Source organism: Desmodus rotundus, chromosome X, assembly GCF_022682495.2.
Source record: "Desmodus rotundus isolate HL8 chromosome X, HLdesRot8A.1, whole genome shotgun sequence".
Lineage (NCBI taxonomy): Eukaryota > Metazoa > Chordata > Mammalia > Chiroptera > Phyllostomidae > Desmodus > Desmodus rotundus.
In genome coordinates, this window is record NC_071400.1 from 94,876,849 (window position 1) to 94,899,919 (window position 23,071).

The 23,071-nt window shown below is 39.6% G+C and overlaps 1 long non-coding RNA gene across 1 annotated transcript in view; it reads right to left on the minus strand.

The window, feature by feature from the left end:
- Window positions 1-1,591: 1,591 nt before the first annotated feature.
- The window catches only part of LOC123480700 (uncharacterized), a 78,005-nt gene continuing 56,525 nt past the window's right edge, over window positions 1,592-23,071 (minus strand). The window contains exons 2-3 of the long non-coding RNA XR_006656789.2: window positions 16,087-16,194; window positions 1,592-1,866 (exon numbers count right to left, since the gene is read on the minus strand). This is a non-coding gene — a long non-coding RNA (uncharacterized lncRNA). The remainder of the gene's footprint in view (window positions 1,867-16,086; window positions 16,195-23,071) is intronic.

The following is a 23,071-nucleotide window of genomic DNA, read 5'->3' on the forward strand; positions in this document are numbered from 1 at the left end:
GCATCAGCAATGCCCGATTAGAGGCGACGTATAAATGTTTCAGTCAATAAAAACGAAATACTGGAAGGTGTCCGGGCATAAATTCAGCAACGCACGCGCAAGTCTCTTTTGAAGAAATTTACCAACTGTTAGAGAATTACAAGAAAGAAGACCTGAGCAAATGGACAGATCAATAAATAAAAATGCCAATTATTTCTAAATCAGTCTGAAAAAAATGAAACTAGGAAGTCTCCAAAAGAGTACATGGTGCACAGAAAGGAATCAATATTAGCTAGTATTTCTAGATGTAATTGTCTTTTCAGCGTTTGCTGGGCAGAAGCTTTTTAGTTTGATATAGTACTATTTGTTTATTTTTGTTCTTGTTGCCTGGGCTTTTGGTATCTTATCCATGAAATCAATGGCAAGACTAATGTCATGAAGCTTTTGTCCTACGTTTTCTTCTAGAGTTTTACATTTCAGGACTCACATGTACATGTCTTTAATCCATTTGAAGTTGATTGTTGTGTTGTTCTGTAAGATCGCGGTCCAATTTCATTCCTTTGTGTGTGGATACGTAGTTGTCCCAGCACCGGGTGCTGAGGAGGTTGTCCTTTCCCCACTGTGTATCCTGGCACCCTTGTCAAAGGGCAGTTGATGGTTGCATATCAATTCTTGACCAGCTATCATTAATAGTTAATCTTGTGGGAGCAGGGGGGGGGGGATAGGTGGAGGAGGGCAAAGGGGGAAAATTGGGACAACTGTAATAGAATAACAATTTTAAAATCTTAATAAAAAATTTAAACAATAGTTAATCTTGTAGAGGGCAAAAATGATCTTTGCTCTTTCCTTTGGAACTCTCCTTATACTTATCCTGTAACTTGGTTGACTTTACCAGGCTCTGTCTCTTTGAGTGTAGATTCTGTGGCGATTTTAACTCTTATTTCCTATAGTATCTGCTTCATTACCTGTGTAAGTGCTGAATAAATATTCAGTGAACAAAGACTGAATACTGGCCAAGATTATAAATGCTTGAAATACTCTTACAATATGCAGTTTGAATTAAAGCATGACATTTGGTTTGAGTTCTGATTTTACCACAAATAGCTCTCTGACTTGAAGCAGGTCACCTCTGAGTTACAGTTTCCTTAACTTTAACATAAGGGGTTGAACGAGATGCTATGAGAGGTCTCTTTCAATGCTAACATCTCATGACTAATACAAGGGTAGATTTATGCTAATTTATGTTCAAATTCTCAGTCATTCCTTCTTATAATTATCAAGATATATTTGGGGTAGGAAGGGCACGGACCAAGACATATCCAGTGACCAAGAATGAAAGAAAGCCATTTTAAGGCCTGCAAATTGACAAATATGTGGTATTTATTAAGGTTGTTGCCCTGGCTTGTGTGGTTCTGTGGATTGAGCACTGGCCTGTGAACCAAAAGGTCGCCAGTTTGATTCCCACTCAGGGCACATGCCTGGGTTGCAGGCCAGATCCCCAGTAGGGGGCGTGCAACAGGCAGCCACACATTGATGTTTCTCTCCCTCTCTTTCTCTCTCCCTTCCCCTCTGTCTAAAAATAAATAAATCTTTAAAAAAAAAAAAAGGTTGTTCCCCAATAGTCTGGTTTTCTTTCCTTCTGAGTACATCATAATTTTGTACTTTACTACTCACCTAAAGTTAGCTGTGACCCCATAACTGGCTCTGGCCAGTGAAATGTGAGCAGCAATGACATGCGTCACTTTCAGGTGGAAGCTTTAAGAGCCAAGCGTGTGCTTTGTCATGTTTCCTATCTCTATACCATGATAGTAGGCAGTGTTCCAGGTCTTCACCAGTCCCAGGCCGAGGAAAAAGTGGAGCAAAATTCCCAGCCATCTCTCCGTGATCCTGCAGCAAAAGCAAGAAACAAACTGTCATTGTTTTCTGCCTCCGAATTTGGGGGATAATTTTTGCCGCAAAAAAGCACTACCCAGATTAGCAGTCTGTGTTAGTGCCGTAGCGGTTGTTAATTCACTGCCGGTTATCCTGCCGAACTGTGTATGAGTTGCAGGTATTTTCTCACTGCGAACGGCGTCAAGTTCCTTCAGGACAGGGATATAACCTGTCTAGTTCACCATTGTATCTCTGGCGTTTGGAATGATTTCCCCCCTCTGCTATACATTAGTCAGAATGCACAGTTATCCCTGCCGTAGAGTTATGCTTCATTTTTTGCATTCCAATATGTTTTCTGAGAGGGAAAAGAAGGAATGGAAATAAGGCTAGTGACCTGAAAATTGGATTAACCCTGAGTTCGCTGATCTGAGCAGGTAGAAAACAAGATTGAAGATAGCTGAGACAGTCTTTCCGGGCAGCGTGCAACCCAGCTGTTACACCAGATTCGGTCCTTTCGATGCCGTCCCAGCAGGATGGGTATTTTAAAAGTACAAGATTTTTAAAAAATATTTTTTATTGTTATTTATTTTTAGACAGAGGGGAAGAGAGGGAGAAAGAAAGGGAGAGAAATATCAATGTGTGGTTGCCTCTCACACGACCCCCATTAGGGACCAGGCCCACAACCCAGGCATGTGCCACGACTGGGAATCGAACCAGTGACCCTTTGCTTCACAGGCCAATACTCGATCCACTGAGCCACACCAGCCAGGGCTAGAAGCACAAGATTTTAATGTACCTATTGTTTTAATTATCTTTGCAGTGTCCTGTTTACATTCACATAAAAGCTTGATTGTTTAATGCTAAACATATAACAATGGAAATTGTTACCACATACATAGTCTCTTTCCAGAATGCGAAGGGGAAAGAGAAATATTTTAGAGCCTGCTGTGACTAGGTACTTTCAAATATGCTCCCTTTTAGAAATGTTTTAATTGATATAAAACATACATACAAAACAGTGCTTAACGAATGAGAGTACAGCTCAACGAATTTCCACAAACTGAACACACACGTGTGCAGACAGCACCAGATCAAGAAACAGAACGTGCCCAGCACCCTCGAGAAGCCCCTTCCAGCCTGTGACTATTCCCAATCCCTTTTACCCCAAAGGTAACCGTTATCCTATCCTGATTTCTAATAGAATAGATTGATTTTGACTGTTTGGGAAGTTTCTGTAAATGGAACTAGAAATTACATGCTTTGCTGTGCCTGGCTTTTTTCTTTCAGCATTATGCTTGTGAGATTCACCCATATTGTTGCAGGTATTGTTTTATGCCTCAGTAAACATATTGTTCCATGGTGGGAAATTTTCAGTGGACGTATTTTCCCATGGTGCGAAAATACCAAAATGTGTTGATCTATTCTAAATAGGCAAGCTAATAGGCATTTGGGCAATTTGCAGTGTGGGGCTATTATGAACGATACTGCTATGAGCATTACAGTGCATGTATTTTGAGTTTCTGTGAATGTATCTTTTAGGTAATATATATCTAGGAATGAATGCTATGATTAGGTCAAAAGGAATGCATGTGCTCAATTTAAAAAAATTTTTCTATTGTTGTTCAAGTACAGTTGTCTGCCCTTTCCTCCCACCACTGCCCCCAACCCCGGCCCTCCCCACTTCCCACCCTTGATCCTACCCCCCTTTGGTTTTGCCCATGTGTCCTTCATACATGTTCCTGAAAACCCTTCCCCCTTCCTCCCATTAATCCCTCCCACCTCCCCTCTGGTTACTGTCAGTTTGTTCTTAATTTCAGTGTCTCTGGTTCTATTTTGCTTGCTTGTTTGTCTTGTTGATTAGGTTCCACTTATAGATAGGTGAGATCATATGGAATTTGAAAATATTGACAATTTCTCAAAGTGGTCACATGATGGAATGTAAAAGTGGCCACAGTTTTCACCCCATCTTGTATCCATATCCCTTTCTAATATGACTTTGCAGCTCCCCCACCCCAATCAAAAGACAGAGTCTGTTTCCCCTGCCTTGAATCTGGGCTGGCATTGTGACTTGCCCCGGCTAGCTATCTAGGAACCCTACTCAGCCTCCATGTAAATAAGCTTGAGCTAGCATGCTGGATGACAAGAAACATGTGACCAGGTCACCACTCATCCCAACTCGTAGCTGGCTAGCCAGCTGACGCCGGAGTGAGGCCACCCTGCACCACCTTCTCCAGCTCACCTTCCCGCCGATGGCAGAGGGAGGAGTGAGCCACTCAATATCAGCCAAGCCCGATCCAGTTCAATAGACCCACTCAGCTACCTTAGCCTCGTGAATAACAAGAGTGATGTTTTAAAGACACTCAGTTACACACCCATAGACAGTGGTTGTATATTTTATTATTTTGGCAACAGTGCCTTGAGGCAGGGAGTGTTAGCTTCATTTTATTCATGAAGAAACTCAAGTTCAGAGAGGCTACGTGACTTACCCCAGAACACCTGGGCAGCAATGGGTAGAGCCAGGAATCAAATCCTGTGTAATCTGAAGACCACTCTCTTCTATATCATACTGTTTACAAAGCAAAAAGCAGATAAATAGATGGAAAATTTAGAGTTCCCAACTTCTACATGATCTCAAAACACCTTGAGTAAAAGTTCAGTCGTGCTGCTCAGTAGCCAGCATAGGGAAGGGCTGTCCTTTGAGCCGTCACCCCTTTCCTAGCCCAGCAGCTGGTTATCCCTGGTCTAATAACTAGTTTTAAAAACCCCCTGAAGGACAAGACACCCTTTGGTATCACACGCTAGAATTTGATTTATAGATATTTATCCATGTTCTTTAATAGAATTTTTCACATGTAGGTTGACTTGATTTTATTATACTTGCTATTTACACATTCCTTTGCCTTTAACATTAATCTTTTCTCACATTTCCGAGTATAAAAAAGGTTCTCCGAGGGGATGCCAGTCCCATGTACATATGAAAGAGGGTGTGAAAAGTTTCCAGATAGAAAAACCAACCTTATGCACACCCAACAGGTTCCGGTCATTGCACAATAGGAGGCCAAGAGAAATCCAGTCTTGAAATCAAGTGATATGTGGGTGTAAATTTTTGGCAGAGTTTAAGTGTTTGTACAGAAGAATCGGTAGAGGGCACAGAGAGAGTGGTGAGGCTTCCTCCCATTCTCAGGTATTTCTGTGTAATAGTGTCCCCCTTCCCAAATACATACTAGAGAAAAGTGAGCTTCGGTTAATCAGAGTCCTAAGTTAAAAATCCCAACAAACGTCACTTAGCTTCTTTGAGGTGAGGTTTACTCATATATGATACGTTCATTGCTGAGAAGTTAGGATTAGGATATAGAAGGTCTGTGCAGAAAGTGTCCAACCATGTACTGTGAAATATAGAGACAGTTATTGAAGAAGATATAAGATACAAGAAACAATGTACAAAGGACAATGACACCTCAGTCCCCTTCAAAGCAGGCACCTTGAGACTTCACACAGTTCTCCCAATCAACATCAGCTGCCCTGTAGTATTTTCCTGAATGTCATGGATGGTCTGAAATCTCTCCCCTTTCAAAGGTAATTTTAGTTTTGGGAAAAGCCAAAAGTCACAGGGTGCCAAATCTGGGCTGTAGGGGGCTGAGTCACCTTGGTGATTTGATGTTTCACCAAAAAACTCTGCATGAGACGTGATGCATGAGCAGACACATTGTTGTGATGAAGCTGCCAATCACCAGATGCCCATAGCTGCGGCCTTCTGAATCATCTGAATAGTTTCCATGGAGGAATGTTCAAGCTTAATGCAAAATTAGATGCAGGTTCGTTGCTCTACTTGCTCAGTCATTTTGAATGTGATGGCCACACAGTACACACGTCACTCACCGATATCTACCACCCCCACTGACTAGTACAGTGAAGTCGTCATTGTTCACACATGCGCATTCCAGTCCACACTCCTTGGCTGCCAGTTTACATTGATGTCATACAAACCATTCTTGTTATATTAACAATGGCTGGACTTTTCCCAGACAGACCTTGTATATATAAAACCTAGCAAGTGTCTGACAACAGAGCAGATACTTATAAATTATAATTATTAATATTGTTGCATTATTGATATTGTTGATGTATCCCACCTTGGTAATCAACATTCCACAGCATTTTTTTTTCTCTCACAGCCCTAAGAAAGTGAATTTGGAAGACCCTCTCTAAAATGCAGCTTGCTCCCCATTTCAATAAGTCAGCAAATATCTCTATTTGGAGCACTGCAAAAATACAAAATAAATGTAAGACATGGTCTTTCTTTTCTAGTAGAAAGGATAAAAAAATTACCCAAATGGCTCATCAAAGAAAGAAGTTACTAGATGCCATAAAAGAAGAACAAACGATTCCGTGGAGGTTTGCAGAGAGGAAGGGTGGAATCTGAATGGAAAGCTGAGGTCAGGAAAGAAAGTGATATAACTAGTGAAAAGTTAATTCCAGGCAGAAATTGTGGAATGAGTAAAAATGGGAAGTTAGGAAAGAGAAAGGCGTACTCAGGAAACAATGACTTTGAGTGTAGGGTACAGGTTGGACTCATGGAAGGACAGCTGGAATGTAAAACCGTGAAGCCAAGAGAGACATCTGGGGTTGATTCAAGAGGCAATGGCAGGTTTTAGGTAGACACTTGAGGAAGATAAACTGGACAAAAATGAGCAGATTGAAGGAATCAGACAAGGAGATTGGAGGGGATTTTCAGTATACAATAACAAGGCACAAAAAAGACCTTATTAGTAGAGTTCGTGTGGTGCAGTTGCGTGGAAAGGAAGAGTTCCATAGAACAGGGTATTATGGTAAGTGAAACAAGTCAGACATAGAAAGACAAATAGTGTATGATCTCACTTATCCGTGGAATCTAAAAAAGCCAAACTCATAGAAACGGAGAGCACAGCGGTGGTTGCTAGGGACTGGTGTTGTGGAACCTGGGAAGATATTGGTTAAAAGGTACAAACTACCAGTTGCAAGATGAATAAGTTCCAAGGATTGAATGCATGGACAGCATAGCGATTACAGTTAAGAAAACTATGATGTATACTTAAAAGTTGCTAAGAGAGTGGATCTTAAATGTTCTCATCACAAAACAAATTACCCGTCGGCGAAGTGATGGAGCTGTTAGTTAATGCTATGGTCATAATCATTTTGCAACATAAACATGTTGTACACCTTAAACTTACACACTGTTATGTGTCAATTATATCTCAATAAAGTTGGAAAAGTATTAAATTAAAGAAAGAAAGGAAAAGTTCCTCAGAAAGGAAGAGATATTAGAAAGGCCTTTTAGTGTTAGAATTCACTAGATGTGTCCACTGAAGCAAAGAAGAAAAGTCAAATGTGACTCAGAAGCTGTGTGGTGTGGTGACTAGGTGACCACTGGGGCCACTGACAGAAGCCAGAAAGTCAGGTGGGTTCAGCTGGTTTGGGGAGAGTATGATGAGATTGTTGTGACCAAATCAAGGTTTGGTGTCACCCCAAGAGAGATGTTTTTACAGGAAGTTGAGGATATAGAACTTGTATCAGGAAATAGCTGTATGCTAGAGAGAAGAGTTGGGTGCCACCCAGAAACGAAGCTCAAATGATCTTACATCATGGAAATTAAAAATTCTGAGTCATCTAGGGAAGTGGGAAAAGAGGAAGTGAAGTTTTAATAGGCCTATAGCAATTTATAGCACTAAAATGAAAACAGCATATATATCTGTGAGTTGTCTAGGAAAAACACATTGGTGATTGGCAATGAGAAAAATTCTTCTGGGAATCTATCCAGGAACACAAGGCCTTCTTGCATGTTGCTTCAGGCTCTAAACCTTCTTCCTAATTTTGGGGTAGCTCCAAGTTTCTGCTTAGTTCCTCTCTCTAGCCCTGGCTTCAAAGTCTGGCCCAGTTTTCCAAATTTTCCCTTTCATAGAGTTTCAAAAAGAAGCTCATATTCTCCTTTTCTGTCATCTAATTATTCCTATTCCAGGCACAGAAATAGATAAGAAGTAACAAATGGTTGGAGACTTAACATGAAACTTTGAAACTGCTGATATGCATTTTCCCTGGTCATCATGCAAACATCAGGGAGTAGTGGACTAGAGCCAGTGTGTACTGGCTCATGAGAGCCAATTGTTAAACCTTGAGAAATTTTGCAAGCCAGTGGTTAAGTATAGCTATTTTAAAAGATTAGAGTTTAAGACACTGGTAATAAGGATGCTTAGAGATCTCATTGAGTATGGCAAAAGTATAAGGGAAGAAATGAAAGCTACACTAAGCGAAATAAAGAAAAATCCACAGGGAACCAACAGGGAAGGGAAAGAATCCAGGGTTCAAATCAATGATTTGGAACATAAGAAAGAAATAAACAGTCAACCAGAACAGAATGAAGAGGCAAGAATTCAAAAAAAAAATGAGGAGAGTAGAAGGAGCCTCTGGGACATCTCGAAACATTCCAACCTCCAAATCATAGGGGTGCCAGAAGGAGAAGAGGAAGAGCAAGAAATTGAAAACTTATTTGCAAAACGAATGAAAGAAAACTTCCCTAATTGGTGAAGGAAATAGACACACAAGTCCAGGAAGCACAGAGAGTCCGAAACAAGTTGGAACCAAAGAGGAACACACCAACACACATCATAATTAAAATGCCAAAGGTTAAAGATAAAGAGAGAATCTTAAAAGCAGCAAGAGAAAAGTAGAGAGTAACCTACAAAGGAGTTCCCATATGACTGTCAGCCGAGCCCTGGCTGGTGTGGCTCAGTGGATTGAGTGCTGGCCTGTGAACCATAAGGGTTGCTGGTTTGATTCCCAGTTAGGGCACAAGACTGGGTCGTGGGCCAGGTCCCTGGTAGGGGGCACACAAGAGACAACCACACGTTGATGTTTTTCTCCCACTTTTTTTCCCTCCCTTCCCCTCTCTCTAAAAATAAATAAATAAAATCTTTTTTAAAAAAGACTGTCAGCTAATTTCTCAAATGAAACTTTGCAGGCAAGATGGGACTGGCAAAAAAAAATCAAATTATACAAACTTGCAATGAAATAAATTATTAGAAACAAAGGTAATATTTGAACTTATCACCTAATTATTTTACTATTATCTACATGCTTGAAGTTCTTTATGACTGTTGTCTCTGCATGGTGCAAATACTATATAATCATTTCCCAAGTCTGCATACAATGACATCGTATTGGTAGCTTGTAATAGGCCATCATGGGAGAACTTACTACAAATCAGAGCTTTTTCATTTTCCCTTGGAAACCCAGTTGTTAACCATCTACCAGTACACGAGTGCTGTTAAGTGTGTGTAATGTCATGAAAAAGGAAAATATCATGAGTGGAGGCACTAGGTTGGAGTCCCAGTTCCATTCCTTGCTGATAATGCAACTTTGAGCAATTTACTGAAAGTCTCTTGAGTCCCTGTGAAAGGGTATAATCAGTGCCCTTTTCCCAGGTTGATGTATGTTGAAAACTCACATAGTCCTATGGGAATCCGTCTCCGTCTCTCGTGTAGGGAAGCAGCCTGCCCAACTATGTCTGGGTGAGACAGTGGACCAGGCTGTGCCTACTGCACCCTACGTACATTTGGGTTGTAACTACTATGACATTTGGTGGGACATTTGACCCTTCTAGGGTCAACACTTAACCTTCTCCCTGGTAGCGTATGAGACCTGTCAGGAATGCTATCATACGCTAATTGCAGAGAAGAATGATGACCTAGTTCAGAGCAGCAATGCTAAGGCATAACCATCACGCTCTCATTTACCTCCTCACCCCAGGAGAGAGCATCCGTAAAACCTGTCATACAAACACTACAATATCAAAATACTTTAAAAAGCAATTCATGAATATGCATGCTTTCTAATGAGGAAAAATGTGTGGGCGGGTGCGTGGGTGTTTTTCAGGTGCTCCCATGGAATACATAAAATAGGTGTAATTTTATAACTCTAGTTAGTAGAGTTAGGAGTTAAAAGAAACCTCTAGGATCAATTTTTTTAAAAAAAACCATTTATTGAGAAAGTAAAGGAAATGATTTGCATCCTACATGATTACATTTTGCCAAACCATCTGTAAAATTTATTTTGATGGGTTTCAGAGCCCATGTTTTCAGTCTGAAAAGTACATTCAAATGATTTGTGTCAGCTTGTGTGATTGGATGGTTGGTCTAGTTCATTCTGCCACCTGCCTCAGTCATCAGTTCTTATTAGCTCTCCTCTGACGAGGAAAGCAATCTCTGGAATTCTGTCTTCTTGCCAAATACCGAAGGTTTCATTTTTATTTAGATATCAGGATATCTTTCTGTTTTTTGAAGACTACGGCTATAAATTCAGATTCTCCGTGGTTTGTCTGTTCATATAATCTATGTGTAATCTATGTGTTTTACTATTTGTGTAAAAAATAACATCTTATTAAAAACAAAACAGGCATGAATGTTAGATATGTCCTACAACCTCCAAATTATTCAAGTAACATTTAAGAATGCTTATCTTGGGGTTATGGTATTGCTAATTTCAGATTCCTAAAACGTTTTATGTTGCTGCATTGAATGCCTAATTCCTGCATTACAGGACGAAAGCTGAGTTGGTAAGAGTTGAAGCAAGTGATATCACTGAGTCAACCCCAATGGCACAAAAATTAAAAACGAAAGGTCAATTTATTAAATACTATGTTAAAGAATAATCCTAAATGACAAATGTTCCAGAATCCCAGGATGAGCTGTAACCACCCGAAGTAAAGATAAGGGATCCTAAAATCAGACATATCTACATGAAATTTCAGGGAGAGTTTCAAACCACATATACAGGGTCCAGCACAAATAATACCCCTTTTTTGTTACAAAATCTTTTACTACAACATCACAAGCATGTCATTCTGTAAGATAACAATCTCACACTCAAGCCCACCATATGACATTTTAGGTAAAATGTTTAAATTAAAACTATAAATTATTACACCTATGTTACTACCCTACGGACCTGTATACAGAAATGAATGCAGGGATTGTAAAATCATTGTAGCAGAGAGAATATAGATAACCACAGCGATGAAATAATCAATAGTCATGATATTTCAGACAATGGACAATGATTAAAACTGGAAACTCATTAATTTTAGCATGCGCCACAACCAGGTAATTGAGGACACTGGCCACACATGGAGATTCTTCCTTGGATGATCAACATGCATATAAGTGAATGACTTTCAAGTGAATATGAGGGAGATTTTTAAAACAGCCTTTCTTTCCATCTCTGCAAGTACATTCATGTTTTTAAGAGACGCAGGAGTGCCTCGTATATGGGAAGCATAGGAGATAATGCAATGAAAAAGAATGAGTCTTTCCCATGAGGAGTTACATGTATTCCGGAAGAAAAGACATTAAACTAGTAATTATTATGTAAAGTAAAAATAGAAATAGACTAAAAGTCCTATAAGAGTATTTAGCTATCTTTACATTCTAATTGACGAGTTGAGTGCATTTTTTGACTAACATTAGAAAGATTTTTAAAAATATCTCTAAACTAAGGTTTGAAATCCAAGTTGCCTTTTCAAACCATTTTGAGACTTCCAAAACTAAAACTGCTATGAATCATAGGGGTGCAAAGAAGTAAGGGGAATGGCATCTGGGTAGACAGATGGGACCTGAGGGGGGAAAGACTGGGCTGTGGGGGTCTTTGGAGCCAAGTCTTCTCCCTACCGTGCCCTCATTTCCCTCTTCAAGTAGCACATCAACTCGTTTTGGGCTTTCTTCCAACAGAAGCAAAGTTATTAGGTTTCTGACAGAGCTGTGTGTGTTCATCAACAGAGAACAGCACCATCCAAATCAATTTAGGGCTTCCGGTTTGCTCAGAATCAGGATCAAGTTCATCAGCCAGTCATCGGGTATGGACTTACTTCACGTAGTGACCGTCAGAGAACAGTTGTCTTCCGAAGAGTTCTTGGAAACTTATTCCACTTTTGAGATGATTCTTGTGTTTTGTTTTCACCCCAGAAAGCACTAAGTAAATACACTGAAAGTAATAATGTATCAGCATTAGCATTCCAGAAGAAGGTACATTCTACAATTGACTCGAAAAAATAGTTTCCCAGTCAGAGGAAATCATATGGAACATATCTCAATTGTGTAATTTATCGGAATGAATGCAAATGCTTTGCTTTGACTTTATATACCCGGTAACAGAGATTGTTTATAGGTATTCGAGATGTTGGGTGCATCAATTATTTCCACATGTTTCAAACTCCTCTCTTACATTAGCCTTTATTTTGACCTATAAGTGGTTTTCAGTGCTATAATACTTTTAAGACCAGTTTGAATGCAAAATAAGCATAATCTCCCAGTAGGTTGAAAAATTAGTGGGTAACACGGGACACAAAGAAAAATCTACCTCATAAAGAATGCCTCCCTGATATGCGCCCCTCAAGACTTTCCTTCTGCCTTTTTCAAGTGCGATAAGCTTTTATTATATTCCATTTACTCTCAAGTTGTTTATTAGCTTACAAAAGCCTATTTTCATTGTTTCGTTGAAATGTTTTTCTACCTGTAAGAAATTATTTACGGGTCTCGGGTTTGGAAGGGGTGCAGCAGAAATTTTCCCATTAATCTTAATACAAATATTTTTCACGTAAAGGCTTCTCACGTTGTAGTCAGGTTTTCAGGTACAATTTAAAGCCAATAAGTAATGGGTAAGCATAGCCATTCAGAAATGGTGCTGAGCACTGAGGAAAAGTTCATGGTAAAGTCTGGTATGGTCCCTGCCCTCTTACAGTCAAGCTGGAAAGATGGTTGAAATCAGTTTTCATTTTCCGCAGACACGGGTCTACCTGCCTAGAGTTAGTCAACACCTACACTCCCTGAAAGTATTTGCACATTCAACTGGAGAATTCATAAAGCCAGATTCAGAGAAATGTGTCACCCTAAGAGCCCGAACACTGTAAAGCCATTAGGGGCTGCCCCATAGTCTTCTGAAATAGGTATTTACCCTAAAAGCCTGAGTTCATGAAGCTTCTAAGATTTCTGAAGGCATAGTTACCCCCTAACAAAATGTGGTTTAATGTTTAATAGTCTTAATTATAATTTCTTCAGCACCTTTTAGGGGTCCATGGCCCTGGCCCTCGAAGAAAAGAACCCTTGCTTCGAAGCTCCTGTTTGAATTTTAAAGCCCAGAGCCACCAGGCTCTTACAGCCCTGACGTGGCTGCAGAGAGGGATTTGCAGAGCAATCTGACTCAGTCCCAGTCAGAGGGTACAGCAACAAGCAGAAAGGGTCACACGCTCACTGATGTGGGGGAGACAAGGAAGTGAAGGCCAATACCTGTCCCAGTTAGCTGCGGCACCGAGGGAGAAATGCACCCCCCATTGCCTACAGCGCTCCAGAGTGTAGCTGGGATCTGTCCACCAGTGGCAAGAATGGAAGGGGGCGCATGCCTCAGACTGGGCCTTGGGCCCATTATTGCTCTCATGAAGCAATGATGTGTCATTCAAAGTGCCTTCCCGGGCAGATATGGGCAGCTTCTAAATCAGAGCTCTTTCACAGATTTGTAAGTACTTTTGACTAGCAAAGCCACTTAGTATGCTTCTATTTGCCTTTTTGCTAATCCCCAGGGTTAAGAAAAGGAAGGTGTAGTCACTGTGAGTCAGTAGCGACGCACTGTGATTCTTTGAAAATGCCCGAGTCACTTCATGTTTTATAGAAAATGGATAGTGGATGAGGTCACGGGGAGACTGTTGACATTTAAAAAAAAAAGAAAAACTCCTTGGCAATCGTTCATATCTTTGTGGAAGAAATGGAAAATAATGAGTTTTGATGGTAGTTCTAGTAAAAGGATAATACAGCTACACCCATCTAATATTGATGCGTGGCCTGACCTCACCCCTAAGGAAGGCACTGCATTAGAGCATTCTTTTCCCCGCGCTCAAACTTCGGTCTATACCAGGGATCTGTAATCATTTTCGGCCAAGGTTCACATTGTAAATGATTTAGGCCTTGTGAGCCGTACAGTCTCTGTCACACCTATTCAATTCTGCCATTGTGAGCACGAAAGCAGCCACATTCGACACATAAATTAACATGTGGCTATGTTCTTCATTAACAAAAACAGATGGCTGCTCTGAGCTATAGGCTGTAGCTTGCTAATCCCTGGTCTATATATATAGTTTTAGCCAATTTTATAGTCTAATAATGTATGTTTGTTGGGAAGAAGGGAATCTCCCTAGAAGAGAGAAGGGAGAGTTATTATAAAAGAATATTAATGTGAAGAAGAAGGAAAAGGTGGTTTTGGGAGTAGAAAAAGATGAGGAAAATAATTTAACATATCTTTCCAGTCCTGGAAGGGACTGTAGAGTCCTCATTTATAACCTGCTTATTTTACGGTTGAAGAAACTGAGGTTTATAAAAGGAAAGTGAGTTGCCAGAAGTCACACAGCAATTTAATCCACCAATTTGTATTTACAGCTGGGTGTAAAATACAAATATACTGGTTCAGTTATTTTTCTAATAACTAGAGTCTTTTCCTGCACAGGTTTTCTTTATACGGTCTCAGAGTCACTTTGTACAACCCTCAGCATCACTTAATATTGCTAAATGTTAAATTCCTAGAAGATTTTAGTAGTGACAAACTTTTTGTGTGTGGGCAAACCCTGAACATAGACATTTTTAACTTGGGTAGTTGGGAAAAGAGCACATGGTATCCAGAGGTCTTTGACAGTGACATCATCCACAGGACTGTAAACGAGGTTCGAGCACTAAACTTTAGTGCCCACACCTCGAGGTTTACTGGTTGTAGAGACTTGCTCTACTACGGGGTGATGAAAAGTAATGAGGGAATGTTTTTCTTTCTCTTCTAGCTGTTGGAAGTGCAGAGTAAGATATAGCCCACGTAATTCCCGTTCACAGTTGGCAACGAGGACCAGGAAATCACGGTAGGTTAAATCTAATTGAGCGGATTGCAATTTCCAGGACATTGAGTAGCTGGTGAAAAAGTGATGGGAAACTTTCACACCAAAATGGGGTGGGAGGACACACCAGATGATCTGGCATTTTTTCTAAAGAAGACGTCCCGATGGCCAACAGGTACGTGAAAAGATGCTCAGCATCACTGAGCATTATGGAAATGCACATCAACACCACAGTGAGATACCACCTCACACCAGTTAGAATGGTTATCATCAAAAAGGAAGAGATACCGAGTGTTACTGAGGATGTGGAGGAAAGAGAACCCTATTGGTGAAAATGCATATTGGTGCAGCCGCTACGAAAAAACTATGGAGCTGTGATGAAAAATATATGGACAACAGTGTGGCCATCGCAGGGAGGGTATAAGGGGAATAAATGGTAATGGAAAAAATACAATAAAAAGATGAAAAAGAAAGAAAGAAAAAAATTAAAAATAGGACTACCGTATGATCCAGCAATTGCACTTCTGGGTGTTTATCCGAAGGAATTGCAATCAGTATCTTTTTTTTTTTTTTTTTTTTTTTTTTTTTTTTTTTTTTTATTTTTTTATTTTTTTTTTTTTTTTAAATATATTTATTGATTATGCTATTACAGTTGTCCCATTTCCCCCCCCACTCCACTCCATCCTGCCCACCCCCCTCCCTCCCACATTCCCCCCCTATAGTTCATGTGCATAGGTCATACTTATAAGTTCTTTGGCTTCTACATTTCCTACACTATTTTTACCCTCCCCCTGTCTATTTTCCACCTATCATCTATGCTACTTATTCTCTGTACCTTTCCCCCCCTCTCCCCCTCCCACTCCCTTAATGACAACCCTCATGTTCTAGTTGTTTGCCTAGTTTGCTCTCGTTTTTGTTTTATGTGCCACAGCAGCATTATTCACAAGCAGTAAGATGTGGCGACAACCTAAGTGTCCGTTGAGAGATGAATGGTTAAAGAGAATATGTATGCTGCGTGTGTGTGTGTGTGTAATGGAATATTATTCAGCCTTAAAAAAGAACGGCTGGGGGGAATAAGGGTGTGCATACTTTCAGCAATAATATGAATAGGGTCTGAGGATCTAACGTATAACAGGGTGACTACAATTGGGAACATTTTCATATAATTGAAATTTGCTAAGAGAGTAGAATCTAAGTGTTCTCATCGCCAAAAAAGGTCAATATGTGAAGTGATGGACATGTTAATTAACTTGATAGGGTGGGGAATCCTTTCGCAAAGTACGCATATATCAAATCATCATACACTTTAAATATCTTACAATTTTGTTTGTCAAATATACCTCAATAAGGCGAAAGAAATCTGGTTTCTATGTTGGAAGCTGCTGCCACTAGAGGGGTCAGGTGTAGTTCTCCAAGGTCAAGGACCACTGGACCTCCTCTCTCATAAGCTGTAAATAAAGGAAGACCAAGGTTAGGCCTCAAGGAAGTTTGCAGCCCCACACATATCCAGCCCACTAGAAACCCTTCCATTGTCCTCCTACATACCCAGATTCAGACTGAACATAGATAATGGGACATGGCAGGGTGTAACCAAAGGAGGAGGGAATCTGGGGCCAGAAATTCTGGTTAAATTCTATTTTCACCATTTACCAGCTAAGAACTTTGGGCAAGCCACCGTACCTTTGTGAACTTGGCTTTCTTGGCTATAAAATTGGGATAATACTTTCGACCATGTGGATTTGTCATGAAATTCAAATAAAATTTATATGAAAGGATTTTGTAACTGGACTTTACTAGCCCTTACTATTTATCCTTAGCAGTCATTCATTTACTTATTCAGCCACTCATTTACCTACCAGCCATCCTTTATTGAGAACCTCGGACACTTATTCTAGCTATATTGAATAATAAATAGCCATTGCCTTTTAGGGTCAGCTAGTTACCTATTCCCAAAGAGGCCATGATTAGCTGAGGGTCCTGCTCTAGAACCTGAGGCCGTGAGCTTCCCTTTGCTTTTGCCATTTCTTCACCAGAGCAAACATACATCAGACCTCTATCTTCAAGGAACTTTTATTTTATAAAAAGATATAGTTCCCCAAAGCTGAGTTTATAAAGCTCTTTAAATATAGGAGAATCGGAGTTATTTTTTTCTACACATTTTTCCTTCCAGTATATTACTCATACGTGATCAACAGAAGCTAAATTTATCTACCTCTCCGAGCTAAGCCATCTGTTGCACGTAAACACGAGCGATGCACACATCTAGTTAATTATGGCTCTCAAAAAAAGCTGACAAGCAAGGGACATTAAGTTAGGTGTTTATGCTGACATTATGGTGGAAAATGTGAAGAGATTTGTGTCAGAATGGATCTGTAGCAGGCCTGCCAGTAAAGACAGAAAATTTGGGAGTAAAAGGTAAATACAGGTCTCATGAAAAGGGGGCATCACATCAACACAGAAGGGCAAGAAATGAAACATTTTAAAAGTGCCATTAATGGAATAGGAGAAAATAATTCTCAAGGTGTTCAAAGGAAACTGTGGGGAGCAAAATATGATTTTTCTGAATCCAAATTCACATTTACAGTCTCGCCTGCATGAGCCCCTCAGGCCAAATGCATATCCCTTATCAACATGTGTGTGGATAAATAGTTCCATCAAATATGTTTTTGTGTACCCATTATGCCAACAAATATTCATTTAATGTAAATTATTTATTGGCCTCAAGTACTATTCCAACAGAAATAAATGGCAAATTAAAGTAACGATGAAATCAACATTGTCTCTAAATTAAGGTGATCACAAACTTGCCTCCTGTGAATACCAAATGGGAACTCTTCTCCGTGCTGCATGAGAAAGAGACTCAAAATAGGGAATATTAAATCAATTTGCATAGAATATCACCCACACTTGAACAAGTAATGATGAAATGAATCAGTGACATTCATTTACCTTTATTCTTAGACACAATGGCAGCTAGTGGCAAATGAGAGGTAGAAGACATTACACTACACTTACACGAACTTAACCGAGAACAGTGCATGTGATTTCTTTGGCTGAATATACACAATATCTTTATATTTCACGTATCTTAATGGTTTGGGGTAATAAGACCAATACACCTGAAGTTACTGTCAGCGAGTCACACCGAACCTGATTTTACATTGAGACTTATATGACTATATACTTTACACAGCCCAGGAGCAGCTGACTTGGTACAGAAGTGGCTAAGGAAGAGGAGAGGGGGTACTGAGGGGGTACTGTTGAGTACAGTGGTGGCTGATACCATATCTCTGGACCCATTCAATAGCTCAGAAAATTTATTTTTTTTAACTGTTTTACCAACTCCCTTAAAGGAAAGAATGAGCAAGCATTGATAATAATCTCTTCCCTGGGTAAATTAGGTGCTAGGTTGTCTCCCACTTGCTGTATTTGTTTTATATTGACACTGTGACAAGTTACTTAGTGGCTTAAAAAAATACAAATTTATGATCTCACAGTTTGGGGGATCGGAAGTATGAAATGGGCCCCAGTGGGCTGAAATGAGGTGTTGACGGGGCTGTGTTTCTTCTGGAAGCTCTAGGGGGAAATCGGTTTTCCTTTCCTCTTCTAGTGCCTGAAAGTTACTTGTGTTTCTGGACCATGGCCCCTTCCTCACCTCACTCCCAGCTCTTCCTCCACTGTCACAGCTCCTTCTCCTTATCTGCTTCCCTTATCTTCCCTGTCTCCGACTCTCCCGCCCTCCTCTTTCCCTTGGAAGAACCCTTAGATTGTGGGCCCACCCAAATAACCTATGGTAACCTGCCCATCTCAAGGTCCTTAACTTAATCACATCCGCAAAGACCACAGATGAGATTCCAGAGACCAGGATATGCGCATCTTCGGGGGCCCTTATTCTCCCTACCGTTACTTGCTCCCTGTATTTCTTCTCCATTCCTTTTAAAGTGGGAGCTCTCAAATGATGTCCTGTGGCCCACTGGCCAACTACGAGATTCTCTGAACTCCTATAGACCTTCTGCTACAGGACTGCTTTTAGTGTGGCAAAGTCTGGACCTGAAAGTGTGGAAAAGCAGATCAGTACCACCTAGGACTTGTTAGAAATACAAATTCTTGGCAAAGTCAGAAATCCCGCTAATGTGACTCAGTAATCTGTGGTTCTTGAGGTGATTCATGCTTAAGCGAGGGAATCACAGGTCTAGACCCACCTCTTTGACATGTATTCTTTACATTAGCCTTCATTATTTTAGATCAGTGTTAGTCACATTTTAGTTCCAGTGAACTTTGCCAGTCGTAGCAAGGATGCGAGTATGTAGTAGGTTGAGGAGGCCTTGGGCTCTCTTGCTGGATCAATGCAATCAAAAGCCACCAATATCCTGTGGTAAAGTCATTTCGTATTGTATTCAACCCGCTTTTAATGACTCTTTTTTTTCCTAAAAGCTTTCTTTGGAGAGCCTCAAACATTCATACGGACTGTTAAATACATGATGAAATTATGTACATGATCACTATGTAATGTCCTTCTTTGTCCCTTGTATGGCATCTGTTTTGAAGTCTATTTTGTTGGATTTAAGTATTGCTACCCCAAGTTTTTTTTTTCATTTCCACTTACTTGGAATATGTTTTGTATCCCTTCACTTTCAGGCTGTGTGAATCTTTTGCACTGAGGTGGGTCTCTCGTAGAATGCGTACATATTGACAATGTTTCCCTATCCATTCAGCTACCCAGTGTCTTTTGATTGGAGCATTTAATCTGTTTACATTTAAGGTTGTTATTGATAGGTACTTACTTGTTTCCATTTTATTCTTTACACTTACATTCGTCTCTCTGTATATTTCCTTTCTTTTCTTCTTAAAGAAGACCCTTTGACATTTCTTGTCATACTGGTTTGGTGATAATGAATTCCTTTAGCTTCTCTTTTGTCTGGGAAGCTCTTTATTGTGCCTTCATTTTAAAATGTAGCCTTGCTGGATACAGTAGTCTTGGTTGTAGGTCCTTGCTTTTCATCACTTTAAATATTTCATGCCAGTCCCTTCTGGCCCAAATTGTTTCTATTGCGAAATCAGCTGACAACCTTTTGGGAGATGCCCCCTTAAATATAAAGAGATTGAGGCTTAGAGAGACAAGCTTCATTCACATCAGTGTGTTTACTCACGGTGTACCCAGGTATCACAGCAGGAATATTTCTGACTATTCTGAATATCTATCACTATAAATAATGACTAAATCAAGCTAGCCATCATGGGTTATCACTGGTTATTTTCAGTTTTTAGTTTGGGGCATAACAGTATATTCATTGAGTTACCAAGGAATCTTTCAAACACAAATAGAAATCAAATGTAATAAAAATATATCAACTATGGATCAGGAGTTATAAATACATCTTTATATTTTCTTTTTACTTTTTATATGACACATAGAAAGACTAATTGTGTCTTTGAGGAAGAATATCTACAAGTTTTACTTTTCCCATAACAATCTATGCAAATCATTTATTCATTAGTCACACTCTCAGTTACTTATGTCATAACATAATGTTACTTAATAATATTGTTGACACTTTTATAAAATCCAATTCCACTCTAAGATTTTTATCACAAGTAAGTTATATAGAATTTTTCATAGAATGTGCGCACATGGTGGCAACAGTTATTTATCAACTATGATTTATATGTCTTATAGATTTGCCTGCCCCGGGTGCAGGGATCTTTAACCCGGAGTTCATGGACTAGGGGACCTGTGGACAGAATTCAAGGCATCCATGAACTTGATATCATCAAATTCTATGAATTTTATTTTATGCATTTGAAAATGTTGATTCTGAGAAGGGGGACATAGATTTTCACACACTGTTAAAGAAGTTCCTGATACAAGAAAAAATCTGATGTAATGAGATTCTATTCTCAACTACAGAAGACAAACAATCCAATTAAAAAATGGGAAAAGGAGCCCTGGCTGGTGTGGCTCAGTGGATTGAGTGCCGGCCTGCAAACCAAAGGGTCGCCAGTTCGATTCCCAGTCAGGGCACATGCCTGGGTTGTGGGCCAGGTCCCCAGTTGGGGGGCACACAAGAGGCTACCACACATTGATGCTTCTCTCCCTCTCTTTTTCCCTCCCTCCCCCTCTCTCTAATAAATAATTAAAAATGGGAAAAGGACCTGAATAGACCGTTCTCCAAAGAGGACATACAGATGACCCATAGATATATGGGAAAATGTTCAACATCATTTAATTAATGCAAATTAAAACCACAATGAGATATCAACTCACACCTGTGAGAATGGCCATCATAAACAAATCAACAAACAAGTGTCGGGGAGGATGCAGAGAAAGGAGAACCCTAGTGTTGGTGGGAATGCAGTCTTATGCAGCCACTGTGAAAGGCAATATGGAGTATCCTCAAAAAATTAAAAAATGGAACTCCCTTTTGACCCATCAAATCTACTTTTGGGAATATATCCTAAGTGTACTGAAGTACCTATACAAAAAAAAATGCACTGCTATGTTCATAGCAGGGGTATTTACAATAGGCAAGATCTGGAAACAGCCTAAGTGGCCATCAGTAAATAAGTGGATAAAAAAGCAGTGATACATTTACACAATGGAATACACACAGCAGCAAAAAACAAGAAACTCTTACTCTTCACAACAGTATGGATGGACCTGGAGAATATGAAGCTAAGTGAAATAAGCCAGTGAGTGAAAGACAAATACCACATGATCTCACTTATATGTTTAATCTAAGGAACAGAATAAACTAAACAATGAAACAGAAACAGAAGCAGAGATACATGGAGCAGACTGACAGCTGCCAGAGGGGAGGGAAGTGCGGAATAAAAGATGATGAAGTGATAAACGAAAGAACATGTGTGCATGACCCATGGTCACCAACAAGGATATGGGGAGTGACTGAGGGGGAGGGCAGGGTGGGGCTTGGTAGAGGTGGGAAAAGGGGAAAAAAAGGAACAACTGTAGTAGCATAAACATTAAAAAATAGGTAATATATAATCAATGTTGCATGAACTTTTAACTTTTTTCAATTATTTAGTTCAATTTAAAATGATCAGATCTCCAGAGAGTTCATGAACATAACCCTTATTCAAAGCATTGTTTTAGGTGACAAAAACAATTTTATTCTGGCTCACAAGGTGTTTACTATTTACTCTCTTAATAAGTTTACAATTGATTCAAAAAAATACTTTTTTAATTAAAACATGTTTTAGTACAATTGCAATATTAAATAGGTAAAAATGGGGTTTTAATAAAGATCTTAAAACCAATGATTCTATTTAGATTCTCTAACTTGATTTAAAACACAGTATTCCTTGCTAGAATGAAAGAAATGATTGGCCGGGGGCCAGATTTATGCATTTATACTTCTGGTGGAAAATTCATGAATACTAACCATTGTCTAATAGAACTGCACCTGCAGCTTTTTCCTGTGTTTAGCAGGGTTGTGCAATTAGGCAATATTTGATTATGTTTGATACATCAGGCGTTAGTCTTACTAGGAGCATCACTTAAAATTCATAGCCAACAGTTATTGTAAGATGCTACAAAATATGATGGATGTATGAATTTAGACACTCTTAATTTTTTTAACTGCACCCATTTATTTACTTTTTAAATTTTATGTCTTGATTTATTTTTCAATTACAGTTAGATACAATATTGTATTCATTTCAAGTGCACAACATAGTGACTAGACATTTATGTATCTCATGAAGTGATCACCCCGGTAAGTCTGGTACCCATCTGACACCATACATGTTACTGACTCTGTTTCCTATCCTGAACTTTACATCCCCGTGGCTATAACTGGCAGTTTGTACTTCTTAATCCCTTTCATCTTTTCCACCCATCCCAAAACTCCCGCCCTGCCCGCATCTGTCAACTATCAATTTGTTCTCTATATCTGTGAGTTTATTTGTTTGTTTTGTCTTTTAGATTCTACATATACGTGAAATCACATGGTATTTGTCTTTCTCTGTCTGACTTATTTCACTTAGCATAATACCTTCAGAGTCCATCCATATTATCACAAATAATAAGATTTCATTCTTTTTTATGGCTGTGTAATATTCCACTGTATATATGTACCATGTCTTTTTCATGTCTCTCAATAGGCACTTAGGCTGCTTCCATATCTTGGCTACTGTAAATAATGCCACCAAGAACATAGGAGTGCATGTATTTTTTCTGAATTAGTGTTTTGGATTTGGGGGGGGGGATAAGTAACCAGAAGCAGGGCTGCTAGATCGTATGGTAGTTCTATTTTTAACTTTTTCAGGAATCTCCATGCTGTCTTCCACAGTGGCTGCACCAGTCTG